The 14,378-nt window shown below is 42.9% G+C and overlaps 1 pseudogene; it reads left to right on the top strand.

The window, feature by feature from the left end:
• The first annotated feature begins 11,197 nt into the window (after nt 1-11,197).
• Nucleotides 11,198-13,923, top strand: LOC130357435 (fragile X messenger ribonucleoprotein 1 homolog; annotated as a pseudogene).
• Nucleotides 13,924-14,378: the final 455 nt, after the last annotated feature.

Raw genomic sequence — 14,378 nt, forward strand, 5'->3', positions numbered from 1 at the left:
TATATGTGAATAAAATAATATTTGGAATATCCATTTTCATTACAAGCAGAGAGCTTCAAAGTTAGAAAAATGCAAAATTTTCAAATTTTTCATCAAATTTGGGGATTTTTTACCAAGAAAGAATGCAAGTTACCAAAACATTTTACCACTAAGTTAAAGTAGAATATGTCACGAAAAAACAATCTCGGAATCAGAATGATAACTAAAAGCATTCCAGAGTTATTAATGTTTAAAGTGACAGTGGTCAGATGTGCAAAAAATGGCCGGGTCCTAAGGTGTAAAATGGCTGGGTCCTTAAGGGGTTAAGCAATCAAAATCATGTACATTGTTTAGGGTGTAGCATCCTTCAAATAGGTCAGGGTATATTTGTAAAACCTTAACCAATCACAATCATACACCTAGAACGTGTGGTCACTGAAACACCTGTGTTTCAAGCTAATAATTCAGCGAGTATGTTCGTTTACTCTGTAAAGTCGCAATACCCAGAAGTCATGTTAAGCTCTTGTTCATGTGATTGGTTGCTGAGAGAAGTTACGCCGGCAGAATGTAGACTTGAGGTCAGAGCAAGCGGGATGGCAGCATGAGTGATCAGACACTGTAATCTAGATACACAACTAAACCTGGGGCATAAAGGATAATTGGGTATTATTTGATTAATAAATAAAAGCGCAATTCCCTATCCGGCAGGGCACAAAGTCCAGAGAACACCAAAGAAGACTTTCAAATACACATAGCCGGACACATCTCAATATACATAGGCACAGGTATTACCATAAATATTATACATCATTTTGTATCAGCTTATGAGATACAAATAAGATAAAAATCACTATTAACATCACATAAATACGTATATTTAACAAATATAAGCAATAAAAAAATTATTAGAACCCCTTTGCCTATTGACAAAGTGCTCTCCACTAGGCCCATCCACTCTTCTATTACTTGTATATAACAATTTAAGTACTAAAAATTTTTTACAGCATGACCACATAAATATCGAGATGAACTCCCTGGTTTATTATTTCTTTATTTCTTTATTTTATTTATTTTTGTATTTAAAGGGGTACTCCGGTGAAAACCTTTTTTCTTTTAAATCAACTGGTGGCGGAAAGTTAAACATATTTGTAAATTACTTCTATTAAAAAAGTCTTAATCCTTCCAGTACTTATTAGCTGCTGAATGCTACAGAGGAAATTCCTTTCTTTTTGGAACACTGATGACATCACGAGCACAGTGCTCTCTGCTGACATCTCTGTCCATTTTAGCAATCATGCATAGCAGATGTATGCTAAGGGCAGCATGGTGGCTCAGTGGTTAGCACTGTTGCCTTGGAGTGCTGGGTACTTGGGTTCAAATCCCACTAAGGACAACAATAAATAAAGCGTTATTATTATTATAATAACGTCAGCAGAGAGAACTGTGCTCGTGATGTCATCAGAGAGCATTCCAAAAAGAAAAGAATTTCCTCTGTAGTATTCAGCAGCTAATAAGTACAGGAAGGTTTAAGATTTTTTAATAGAAGTAATTTACAGATATGTTTAACTTTCTGCCACCAGTTGATTTAAAAGAAAAAAGGTTTTCACCGGAGTACCCCTTTAATGCTTAATGATTACACTCACCGCGCCTCGGCTTGGGTACGTTATGTTTGTTGCTTGCACCTATGTTCTGTACCTTCAATAAACTATTTAGTTTGACACTAAATACCGAGATTAATTTAGGCACTGTGGTAAACCAAGGAAACCCTGTACAGTATACATGTGTTGAAAAGGGGTTAATAGTCTTTATCATTTCATTGTATTCAACCTTATGTGAAAATTGGCAAATCTGAAATTATTGTATATTTTCAATAAAAATAAAATAAAAAGAGCCGCTCAATCTGAAGTACATACAGCTGGGCTCAAGCACATACTGTTAATATACAACTAAGTTATTTGATTTTGTGTTTGTATCTGTGGCATTCTGAGAGGCAAACTCTATTTATTCAGCTATTATTCTCTCGTGCTATGAGAGTACATTGGTCTAATGTTGTTGGATGTTCTTCTGAGTCAGCTAAGATATGGAAACATTATAGTCAATTTACTACAGGCAGAAAAATTCAGAGAAACAAAACCTCGATTCTTCAGAGCAACTTAAATTTCATTTGATGTACAATAAGGGAAATAGCAACTTTAGAGCAAAAAATGTAGTAAAAGCAACCTACTGTTTGTATTCTGTATTTAAAGCCGGTGATTTTTGATTCTGTGTTTGCTCACAAATGCTGACATTTTTTTAATTAAAGAAAAGAAAACATTACATAATTATTTAGTTAACAGAAGAGTTGTATTGACTCCAACTACATTGTCATAACATTTAAAGGGTTTTTCCAGCCTTTCATTTTAATAATATACTGCTAGGTTGGGGGTTGTGGAGGAATTCTTAGTTCAGGACCTGCCCTTTCAGTCTGCTGTTACTTATCTTGGCCATTGACCGGCTGAGCCGGAAGGTCCATGGCCATCTTTTGTAAGCAGGAAAGATGAGAGAAGATTGGGGGACCTGTGTCTTGTATTGAAACTTGTGTTAAAGCTGAGCCATTGTTTAAATGGGCACTCTCATTAAAAATTTTTTTGCTATTGCACTCCTTATGGCCAATGAAAAATCTAATGTACTTTGTTTTAAAAAAATGAAGTTTTCTATGTTTTAATTGTGTTTAAAAAAGCTGCCACTAGGTGTCTGCCTACCTATCCAAAGCACATTTCCCCTATCTCTTGTACAAACTTTGGACTCCTGCTGACCTGGCAGAAATCCAAAAACCGGAAATCCTGATGGGGGGGGGGGGGTGCAACCTTATCCAATTAGAGCTCATCTCACACACTAAACTGCTCTCGGCTGTGTGTAGCAGAGTGAGGGAGGAAGTTCTCCCCTGTATGGCTTCAGATGATGTCACATCTGCTCGGTAATACCCCTTCCCTGTCTGTGAATGTAACTGAGACGGAGCAGAAAATACAGAGAAATATCAAGGTAGAAAACTAACAAATAATAAAAATAAAGGCGGGGGGGGGGTTTATCATGATGGGTGCAGTTAACTGGGAGGATTATAAAACGTAACAAGATCATGACAGGTAATCTTTAAGGGAAAAAAATAGTTGATTGTTCCTAATTCCAGACAACCTCTTTGAATTAAAAACACTCAGTATACTTTTTACTATTCTGAAAACTATGCTATTTTGTTTTGAAAACAAGATTTTTTTTGTTTTTTAAGTGGTATTATCTTGTATGCAAACAATAACATTCAAATAATGTATTTTTTAAGAAAAAAAAAGTGTATTGTACAGATTATTGCATTTGTGTGGATACCAAAATTTTCTCATGTTCTTGGTTTCAGAGGTGCTAGTTATGTGAGCCAAAATGGCTGACATTGCTAGCAGGGGTGATTGTCATATGCTGTGTCTGAGTTGCTGTAGAAACTAATGTTTGTTAGGATCATTCTTGGGGAGCTGATTGTAGTGTGTTCTGTGCTGGCTGCCCTTTAATCCCAACCTTACAGCAGAACTCTCCTAACCTTTAAACAACATCAGACATACATGTACACCCTTGCCACCTGGGATTTAGCATTTACCCCCTTAAGGACCAAGTCCATTTTGACCATAAAGGGGTACTCTGGTGGTCAACATGTTTTTCCGTTTTTGACTTACCCTATTTGTTTTGTTTCATTTCTATTCTTGTTGTTTAGCCTACTCTATTTCTGTTCTTTGTTGTCTTTTTATCCCTCACTTTGTTTTCCCATCTTTGCTTCTATTTCCTGTTTCTTGCTGTGCAGAAAACTACAAATCCCAGCATGCCATATGCCTTGCTGGTTTGGGGCGGCACCTTTTTTTTTGTGTTTGTTTGTTCCACCCTTTACCCATCTTACTATTTTCCCGGGTCAGCCCCCTTATACACAGCACACTAATATAATCAGCCCTGGTTGGGATACACTGTCATACACACACAAAAGGTACTACAACTCCCAGCATGTGTCATTCAGGAGTCTTCAGTCTGTGGTATAACACCAGCATGCTATCACTGTAGTCTCCTGGGGGTTGTAGTTCACCACACCTCTGTAGGGCATACACCAGTGTTTCCCAACCAGGTTGCCTCCAGGTGTTGCAAAACTACAACTCCCAGCATGCCCTGACAGCCTTTGGGCATGCTAGGAGTTGTAGTTTTGCAACAGCTGGAGGCACACTGGCTGGGAAACACTGGTGTAACATGATGTGAATGCTGAATAGGCTAGAACAGTGTTTCCCAACCAGTGTGCCTCCAGCTGTTGCAAATCTACAACTCCCAGTAAGCAAAACTTACAAAGATGCCATATAGTAAAAAAAAAATTAACCACCGGAGTACCCTTTTAAGGGCGAGGCTAATTTTCATTTTTGTAACTTTAGTTTTTTCCTCCTTCCCTTCTAAAAATCATAAAGCTTTCAATTTTGCACCTACAGACCCATATAAGGGCTTGTTTCTTGTGTCACCAATTGTACTTTGTAATGACATGACTTATTTTATACCAAAATATGGTGTTCCAGTACCGTCCTGTCAGGTAAGCATTGCTTCAGTTGTCTATGATGGGCACTGCTGCTCAGGCGATGCTGTAATATTCATTATAATCTTTGTCTGTTAATTTATGTTATGTTGCACTGTACCTTTAACCCCTTAAGGACACAGCCGATTATGACCTTAAATGGGCACTGTCCTAAACATTTTTTTTTTATATGTTGTAGTACATATGTACTACAACATATCTCTAATATATTTTCATAATTATTTTTTTTTTATTAAAATGTTTAAATTAACATTTGAAAACCGGCCACTAGGGGGTCTCCCTCCTAGTGGCTGGCTGCAGGCTGGCATGATGTCACGCCTGAATTCAGACTGATGCCAGCCGGGCATCGGTCCTAATTCATTCAGCCTGTGCTCGCTCCCTGCCTGCCTGTCAGCCTGCGCTCGCTCCCTGCCTGCCTGTCAGGCAGGGAGCGAGCGCATTGGCTCCCTGGCCTCAGGCGCCGGCCACTCCTCCCGCACCACGCCGCTGATACTGCCCCTGCACGCCGCTGATGCTGCTGGACTCTGCAGTTTGTACATATGGGGATCGGGGTTTCAACACGGGGGTTGCGGGGATCGGGGTTTCAACACGGGGGTTGCAGGGATCGGGGTTTCAACACGGGGGTTGTGGGGATCGGGGTGTCAACACAGGGGGGCAACTTAGTGCTGGAGGGAACGGGGTAGCGCCACGCTGCGCCCATGGCCCTAACTTATTGTTTTCAACACAGGGTGCCTCCAGCTGTTTCCCCACAACAACTCCCAGCATGCCCTGAGAGCCAATAGATGTCAGGGCAAGCTGGGAGTTGTAGTGGTGAAACAGCTGGAGGCACCCTGTATAGTGAACTAAGGGCAGAAGGGGTCGGTCCCAGCAGGCATCAGTGACGTCTGCCTGCTGGGAAAGTCTGCCTGGTAGTGAGCACACTACCAGGCAGACAAAAATACCTTTTTTAATATAGTAAAAAAAAATTAAAGCAGGGAGGGGGTTAGGGAGAAATGGGAAATAGGCAGGGACAGAAAAAAAATATATAGGATGGTGGGAGCTACCCATTAAAGACCAGAGCATTTTTTGCGCATCTGACCACTGTCATTTTAAGCATTATTAACTTTTGGATGCTTTTCCTAATCCTTCTGATTCCGAGAATGTTTTTTTCATGACATATTCGACTTTATGTTAGTGGTAAATATTTGGCGAAGCTTGTATAATTTCTTGGTGAAAAATTCAAAAATTTTATGAAAAATTTTAAAATGTAGAATTTTTTTTTTTACTTTGAAACTCTCTGCTTATAAGAAAAATGTACATCCCAAATAAATGATATATTGATTCACATATACAATATGTCTACTTTATGTTGGCATCATAAAGTTGACATGTTTTTACTTTTTGAAGTCATAAGAGGGCTTCAAAGTATTGCAGCAATTTTCCAATTTTTCACGAAAATTTCAAAATCAGAATTTTTCAGTTCAGTTCTGTTTGAAGTGGATTTGAGGGGCTTTCATGTTAGAAATACACCATAAATGACCTCATTATAAAAACTTCACCCCTCAAAGAATTCAAAATGACAAGTTTGTTAACCCTTTAGTTGTTTCACAGGAATAGCAGCAAAGTGAAGGAGAAAATTCTAAATATTAATTTTTTACCCTCGCATGTTCTTGTAGAGCCATTTTTTGAATTTTTACAATGGGTAAAAGCAGAGGAATCCCCCCAAAATTTGTAATCCAAATTCTCTCGAATAAGGAATACCTCATATGTGGATGTAAAATGTTCTGCAGGTGCAGTAGAGTGCTCAGAGGACAATGGGATTTTAGAGAGGGAATTTCGCTGAAATGGTTTTTGCAGGGCATGTCACATTTAGGAAGCCCCTATGGCGCCAGAAGAGCAAAAAAAAAAAAAAACACATGGCATATTACTTTAGAAACTACACCTTTCAAGTAACTTAACAGGTGTTTAACGACTTTTCCGTTAAAGATTATGTGTAAATTAATTTTTTTTTCACTAAAATGCTGGTTTTCCCCCAAATTTTACATTTTTACAAGGGGTAATAGGAGAAATTGCCCCCCAAAATTTGTAACCCCATTTCTTATGAGTATGGAAATACCCCATGTGTGGACGTCAAGTGCTCTGTTGGTGCACTACAATGCTCAGAGGAGAAGGAGCGCCATTGAGCTTTTGGAGAGAGAATTTGTTTGGAATGGAAGTCGGGGGGCTTGTGCATTTACAAAGCCCCCATGGTGCCAGAACTGTGGACCCTCCACATGTGACCCCATTTTGGAAACTACACCCCTCACATCATTTATTAAGGGGTGCAGTGAGCATTTAAACCCCACTGGCATTTGCCAGATCTTTTGAACAGTGGGCTGTGCAAATGAAAAAAAAAATCATTTTCACAGACCACTGTTCCAAAAATCTGTCAGACACCTGTGGGGCGCAAATTCTCACTTTACGCACAAATGCTCAAATTACTTGAGGGGTGTCGTTTGCAAAATGAGGTCACATGTGGGGGGGGGGGGCTGTTTGTAAACACACATGGCCTAAATTCTGGACACATTCTCTCTCCAAAAGCCCAATGGAGCTCCTTCTCTTCTGGGCATTGTAGTGTGCCCGCAGAGCACTTTTCATCCACATCTGGCGTATGTTCTTACTCTAAATGAAACATTTAGGGTTACACCAGAATTTTTGTGAATTTTTTCTTTCCATTTTCCCATCCAAATTTAACGAAAATTCGTCGAACACCTGTGGGGTGTTAAGGCTCACTATACCCTTTGTTATGTTTAATGAGGGGTGTAGTTTCCAAAATGGGGTCACACGTGGATATTATTTTTTTTTTGCTGTAAAATCAGCCACCCCTGTGCAATTCACCAATTTAGGCCTCAAATGTACATAGTGTGGTGTCACTCCTGAGCCATGTTGTGCGCCTGCAGAGCATTTCAAGTCCACTTATGGGGTATTTCTGTACTCAGGATAAATTGCGTTACAAATTTTGGAGGTCTTTTTCTCCTTTTACCTCTTGTGAAAATGAAAAGTATGGGGAAACACCAGCATGTTAATGTATTTATTATTATATTTTTTTTACACTAACAGGCTGGTGTAGACCCCAACTTTTCCTTTTCATATGGGGTAAAAGGAGAAAAAGCTCCGCAAAATTTGTAATGCAATTGCACCCGAGTACGGAAATTCCCCATAAAATACAACAGGGCTCCAAAGTGAGAGAGCGCCATGCCCATTTGAGGCCTATATTAGGGATTTGCATGGGGGTGCAAGTATTACAATGGCCTCTGCTACCAAAAATATTCTACGCCAGTGATTCCCAAACAGGGTGCCACCGCTGTTGCTACACTCCCAGCATGCCTGGACAGTCAGTGGCTGTCCGGAAATGCTGGGAATTGTTGTTTTGCACCAGTTGGAGGCTCTGTTTTGGAAACACTGCCGTATGATACGTTTTTCATTTTTATTGGGGGAGGAGAAGGGAGTGTAGTGTTTTTAGGGTACATTTACATGGGTGGGGAATCACTGTGAGTTTCCCGCTAGGAGTTTGAGCTGTGGTGGAAAATTTGCCACAGCTCAAACTTGAAGCAGGAGACTCACTGTAAACCCCCGCCTGTGTGATTGTACCCTGTACATTCACATGGGGGGGGGGGGACCTCCAGCTTTTGTAAAACTATAACTCACAGCATGCACTGACAAACCGTGCATGCTGGGAGTTTTACTTTTGCAACAGCTGGTGGCACACTGGTTGGAAATCCTTGAGTCAGGTTCTGTTACCTAATTCAGTATTTTTCAACCAGTGTACCGCCCGCTGTTGCAAAACTACAACCCCCAGCATGTACTGATCGATGAAGGGCATGATAGGAGTTGTAGTTATGCAACAGCTGGAGGCACACAACTACAACTCCCAGCATGCTGAGACAGTCGTTTGATCTTTGTGCATGCTGGGAGTTGTAGTTGTAGTTGTAGGCTTAGATGGCCATGGTTTAGAAACCAGCGCACAGTGTTCTCCAATCTTTGGCCCTCCAGATGTTGCAAAACTACAAATCCCAGCATGCCCAGACAGAAACACTTGACTTGCATCACACACTAGTTGAGAGTCACTCAGCAGAGGCTGAGGATGGGGAGTATCAGCAGTCACTAGACACATGTCAGATAGGGGTCTGCTAGATTGCTGGGAGAGCTGAAGAACAGACTGTGAGTCAAGTCCAAGAGGATCCGGGAAGTCAAGTGAAGAGTTTGCCTCTTACTGAAACAGAGTCTTCTATAAAACTGTTACGCAGAGCGCTCCGGGTCCCTGCTCCTCCCCGGAGCGCTCGTGGCGTTTATCTCCTGTTCGCAGCGCCCAGGTCAGACTCGCTGACCGGGAGCACTGCTCTGATTCCCCCGGCGGGGATGCGATCCGCGCGGCGGGGCGTGCCTGCCCGCGGGTCGCATCCCGTTCTGCTCACCTGCCCCAACCTCTTTCGGCTCGGTCCCGGCACGCGCGGCCCCGCTCTCTAGGGCGCACGCTCGCCGGCTCTATGAAATTTAAAGGGCCAGTGCACCACTAATTGGTATCTGGCCCAAACAGTGTATTACCACCAAACACTACATAAACCCACTTCCCCTTCCTGTCCTCACCGGATCTTGTTGCCTTGTGCCCTGTGAAAGCGTTTTAGTGTGTTCCCAAGCCTGTGTACCCAGATCGCCTGCTGTTGACCCTGACTACGAACCTCGCTGCCTGCCCTGACCTTCTGCTACGTCTGACCTCGCCTCTGTCTAGTCCTTGTGTACCGCGCCTGTCTCAGCTGTCAGTGAGGTTGAGTCGCTATTGGGAGGACCGACCTGGGGGTTACCTGCCGCTGCAAGTCCATCCCGCTTTGCGGCGGGCTCTGGTGAAGACCAGTAACCCCTTAGATTCCGTTCCCCTGGTACGGCCCACGCCATCACCTCACTGACACAGAGGATCCACCACCAGTGTCGTCTCTGCATACCAGTCCGGATCCTGTCAAAAAACAGAAACGGAGCAGGTTCTGGAACATAGGCTCCATCCTCAAGTTAAAGATGAGCCAAAAGGGGGGCTGAAATTGCGTGGTCATCTAGAAGGGAAGATGGTGGCCGAAAAGGAAGCTACAGTGATGGCTGTGGATAAAGCAAAAGTGCTGAAGAAAGTACACGTGGAGACGGGTGCTGCGCTTACTGTCACTGACAGAGTCCTGAGTGAAGGAAATGTGACATCTGGACCAGAGATGGATCCTGACTGGGAAGGTAGAACCACTAAACCAGATGTTGTTGCAGACCCCAAGGCCCTTGATGTCTCTGATGGACAGCAGAGAGATAATGTTGAAGTGAAAGAGAAGTCTGCGAGTGAGCAGAGAAACAGCGAGAAACTGTCCGGGAACTACCCTAAGGCCCATGGGACCAAGTCCCTTGCAAATGGGAAGACAACTCCTAAAGGAGGAAAAGAGCTGGATCAAGTTGGCTCAAAGGAAAAGACAGGCCAAGGACAGGTGATGGTCAGAAGACAAGAGAATGTCTCAAGTTCCTGCAGCGAGAGTGAAGAGACCGCTGTAAGTAAGAGATCTCGGAAAAACCGAGCTGGACTTTGTAAGAAAAGAGAGCAGATCCAGAATCTTGAAGAAACCTTACAGATGGTTTCTTCGAAATTGGCACAAAAAGAAGAAGAGGTGTATTACCTGATGGAGGACAAAGAAAAATCGCTTGTAGACTTGAAGAAAGAGAAAGAAGCGAAGCTTCAGATGCAGAAAGATATGGAGATCCGCCAAAGTGAGCTTGTGGCTCTGCAGGATGAACTGTTCCACTCCCAGGGTCATGTGACCAGCAAGGAGAGCGAATTGGAGAGTCTGGTCCAGCAGTTGTCACTCAAGGAGGAAGAAGTGAATGTTCTGTCTGAGGCATATCGGGCTCTACAAAGTGATCACCAGGTTAGGTTGGTAGCCATGGAAGAGCTCGAGAAGGAGAAAGTGGTAATGGCTCATAAGGTGCAGAGCCTGGAGGCGCAGACCGAAATGCACATTAAGTCTCATGCAGCTACCTCGGATTTGCTGGGAAGGCAGATCTCCGAACAAGAGGCTCAGCTAAAAATCTATGCGCAGAAAGTGTCCGAGATGGAACTACTGAGTGAAGACAATGAGCAGATGAGACAACAACTGCTGTCCCTGGAAGATACTGTCAATAACTTGACATAATTGTTAGAAAGAGAGAAGGTGAACTCCTCTAAACTCAAGAGTGAGCAGCAGAAAAACTTAAAGCTGGAAGGGGACATGAAGGTCCTAAAAGAAAGCAGTGACCAGGCTGCAGCAGAACTGCACAAAGAGAAACTTGCCGTTGGGAGACTTGAAGCACAAATTGCTCAGTTGTATGAAGAACTCAGAATGAAAACCGAAAGTCTACAGAAGAAGCTGCTGGAGATGGGATGCCTCTTCAAAGTCTGAGCGAAGGGCTCAAGAAACAAAGCATCTGAAGCAAGTCTCACAAGAAGCTCCGGAGTCTGGATGCAGAGTCCGTGATCAGAAAAATAAAGGCAGTACAGACTTGGATGGTCGGGGCCAGAGAAGCTCACACTACAGTCCAGCCTTTGGTGAGAGAAGGCAGAGGCCTGAAAGGACTACCTTGTTTGCAGCCAGTGTCCAGGGCGTTGCCTTGAGCAACATGAAGAAGGTAGGAGGCTCCAAGGAAGTCTTTGGAACACCAGTTGTGAAGAACAGTTTCTATAAAGTGAATCTGAAAGTTCCTGAAGACTTACAGCAGATGTGCGTAAAGGAATGGGCTCATAAAGTCTTTTCAAAGACAGTGGAAGCCTTTTCGGTGTCTTATGACTCAGAGAATACCCAGCTGGTCATCTTGTCTGCCAATGAAGTTACCATTAAGAGGGTGAACATGTTGGGTAACATCCATTTCCGAAGTCTTCAGACAAAATTGTCTGTGATATTGAGGATCAAAGAAGCCAGAAAGAATCTGGAAAGCTTATGTCTGTCAGTGTCTAGATTCCATGTGCAATTTGATGTATGAAAAGACTTGATGCGCTCAGTAATCGGCACTTGTGGCACAAATATACAACAAGCAAGGAGAATCCCTTGGGTGACTGCTGTTGTTCTTGATAAAGTTACATGTACGTGTCATGTGTATGGTGAGAACCAAGTTGCTGTGAAGAAGGCAAGAAGTTGCCTGGAGTTGGCTGAGAAGGTAATCTTGGTTCCCCCAAACTTGGTGGGAAAAGTCATTGGGAAGAAAGGAAGACACATTCAGAAGGTTGTCGACCAGTCAGCGGTTGTTAGAGTGAGAGTTGAGAGTGATAAGAAGAGCTCCCAAGACGAGGGAATGGTCCCCTTTGTATTCCTGGGCACAAAGGACAGTGTTACTAAAGCAACCATTCTACTGGACTACCACCTCAAAAGGTTGAAGAAAGTGGACCAACTTCAGCTAACTCGACCAAAGAGAAGGACAGATGCATGGTCGTGTGTTCACTGTCTTTTGAAGACAAGTGCTCATCCCCGGTGGTCTGAGCAGAGGGGGGGGGGGATATGTGACAGTGTGGCAAGGAAAGGGTGCATTTCCCACACTGATCCTGCAGAAATCTCCACCTGTGGACTAATCAATGAGGCAGCAGAAAGGGGAAGTGTCCTTAAAAGCAAGAGAAACAGAATAATCTGGGCTCTACCCTAGACAGAAGTGGCTGTTAGAGGGGGGCGACACCGTGTCCAGTGCCAGGCGGGCACAGCAAGGGCTGCTGAGGACACAAGCATGGACTCCCGGAGTGAGAGACGCGGCTCCTGTAACATATAGCAGGTGGCTGTACGAATGGGACTTTATGTTCAAATGTGAACTGTGTCTTATAAGGCTGCAGGACTTATTGTGTTTAAACTGGCAGGGAAAAGCCCATCAGTTATTAGTCAGGGCATGCTACATGTGTAGTGAGTGGCTAGACGGCCTAGGAGTTATTTTTATGTTTTGTTTATTTTGTTTATCCTGCACCCCGTTTAATAAACCTGGCGAGGAGCCAGAATTGCAGAAAGGACTCGCTGTTTGCCGGTTTATTGTGGAAAAACGTGTCCTTTGGCTACGGCAAAGGACGATCCCAGAGTGAAACCCTTTACACAACCAATAGTAAAGTTGCCCACCCCATCACTGTTTTCTTCCTCGAATATACGAATATAACGAATACGCGAAATTCACGAATATAGGACGAATATTTGTCTATATATTCGTGAAATATCCCAAATTCAAATATGGCCAATGCCGCTCATCACTATTTCCTAAATCTCAATGAATTGTGTCACCAAAACAAAACCCATTCAGAAGTATGAAAGAGATTTCAGTCCATTTTAATACTCTGCTACAAGCACATATTCCTTTATGCTTACTGTAATGTTTACTTTTGTTTGTTTTCTTTTCTAAAACTAAAAATTTGATTTGAGAAAAACTAAATCAATTTTTATACTTCAAGATATTACAGCCTTGTACAATTTATATGTATAGGTGTGGATTGAGGATTGATATCTGATGGGAGGGTAAAGGCAGCGATAAGTGGTAAACTTTTCTTTGTTTAGACATGCCCCTTGTTATGTTAAATGAAAACTGTCAGCTTGCTCCCCTGCACTAACCAGCGGTACTGGCTGGTAGTGCGGAGGACGCTGATCAGTTTGATGCTTACCGTGCCCGGATTCCATTTTCGGTATCTGCTAATTAGGTGCTAACTTGCACCGGCCAGGCTAACTGGCACTCTGACGTCAGCGTTTTTGGCCGCAGCGCCCCCCAGCTCTTCAATATTCCTCCCCTCCTTCCGCCTCTCCGTCTTCTCCCTGCTCTGTAATGAAGAGGGAGAGGCGGAGGGAGGGGAGGAATATTGATGAGCTGAGCGTCGCTGCAGCCAAAAACGCTGACGTCAGAGTGACAGTTAGCCTGGCAGGTGTAAGTTAGCACCTAATTAGCACATACCGAAAATAGAAGATTACGGCCGAACGGCGGGGCGGATCTGGGCACGGCAAGCATCAAACTGATCAGTGTCCCCCGCACTACCAGCCAGTACCGCTGGTTAGTGCTGAGGGAGCAAGCTGACAGAATAAAAAACAAAACAACAAAAAAGGAAACATAATCACACAGTAAAGCTTGTCAGTCAGGGAAAAGTGTACAACCACTATGCAAATACAAAAAACCTAATACCATTATAAAGTGACCATTGAGTTGTTTGATTCTAGCACTATGCAGTTGGTTTGTAGAATATCCTAACTGGCATCAATTCATACACTTCAGATAATTCAGAGAAGTATGGACCACAAAATACATTTACAGAACAGACCCTAGATTTACTCCAGAATCCAAAATGCCTTTATTCCACAGACCCTGGATCCTACATAGAAGTAAAGTTATCAGGATAAAACCTTTCTGTTGTAAGCTAGTCTGTATGAAAAGCTGTCTGCCATCTGCTACAGAAAAGTGATCTTTACTGTATATGAGTGATATTTCACCAGCAGATGGCAGACAGCAGTACATACAGATAGAAGTAGAATCAGCATGCTGGCTGAAGCACTCATGTCCTACTGTGCTCAGGCCCCTGTGAGAAAAATCCTGCAGATATGTTAAATGTTTGTGTGTGTATACATGTGTATAACTGCATGTATCATTTTACTATGCAAGTATGGTGGATCCCTTTACATATTCCTGCATTTGTATCACAAAACACAAGATTCCCCAAATGAGCCTGAGCAAATCAAAGTTGTTTGGTGCCATATTACAACCTCAAACAAGTCATTATGGTCAAACCAACTTGTATGGGCCTTAAGAACCATTCATTTCTACATAAAATATCATGATAAATGGATCATAAAAAATA

Source organism: Hyla sarda, chromosome 2 (assembly GCF_029499605.1).
Source record: "Hyla sarda isolate aHylSar1 chromosome 2, aHylSar1.hap1, whole genome shotgun sequence".
Taxonomy (NCBI): Eukaryota; Metazoa; Chordata; class Amphibia; order Anura; family Hylidae; genus Hyla; species Hyla sarda.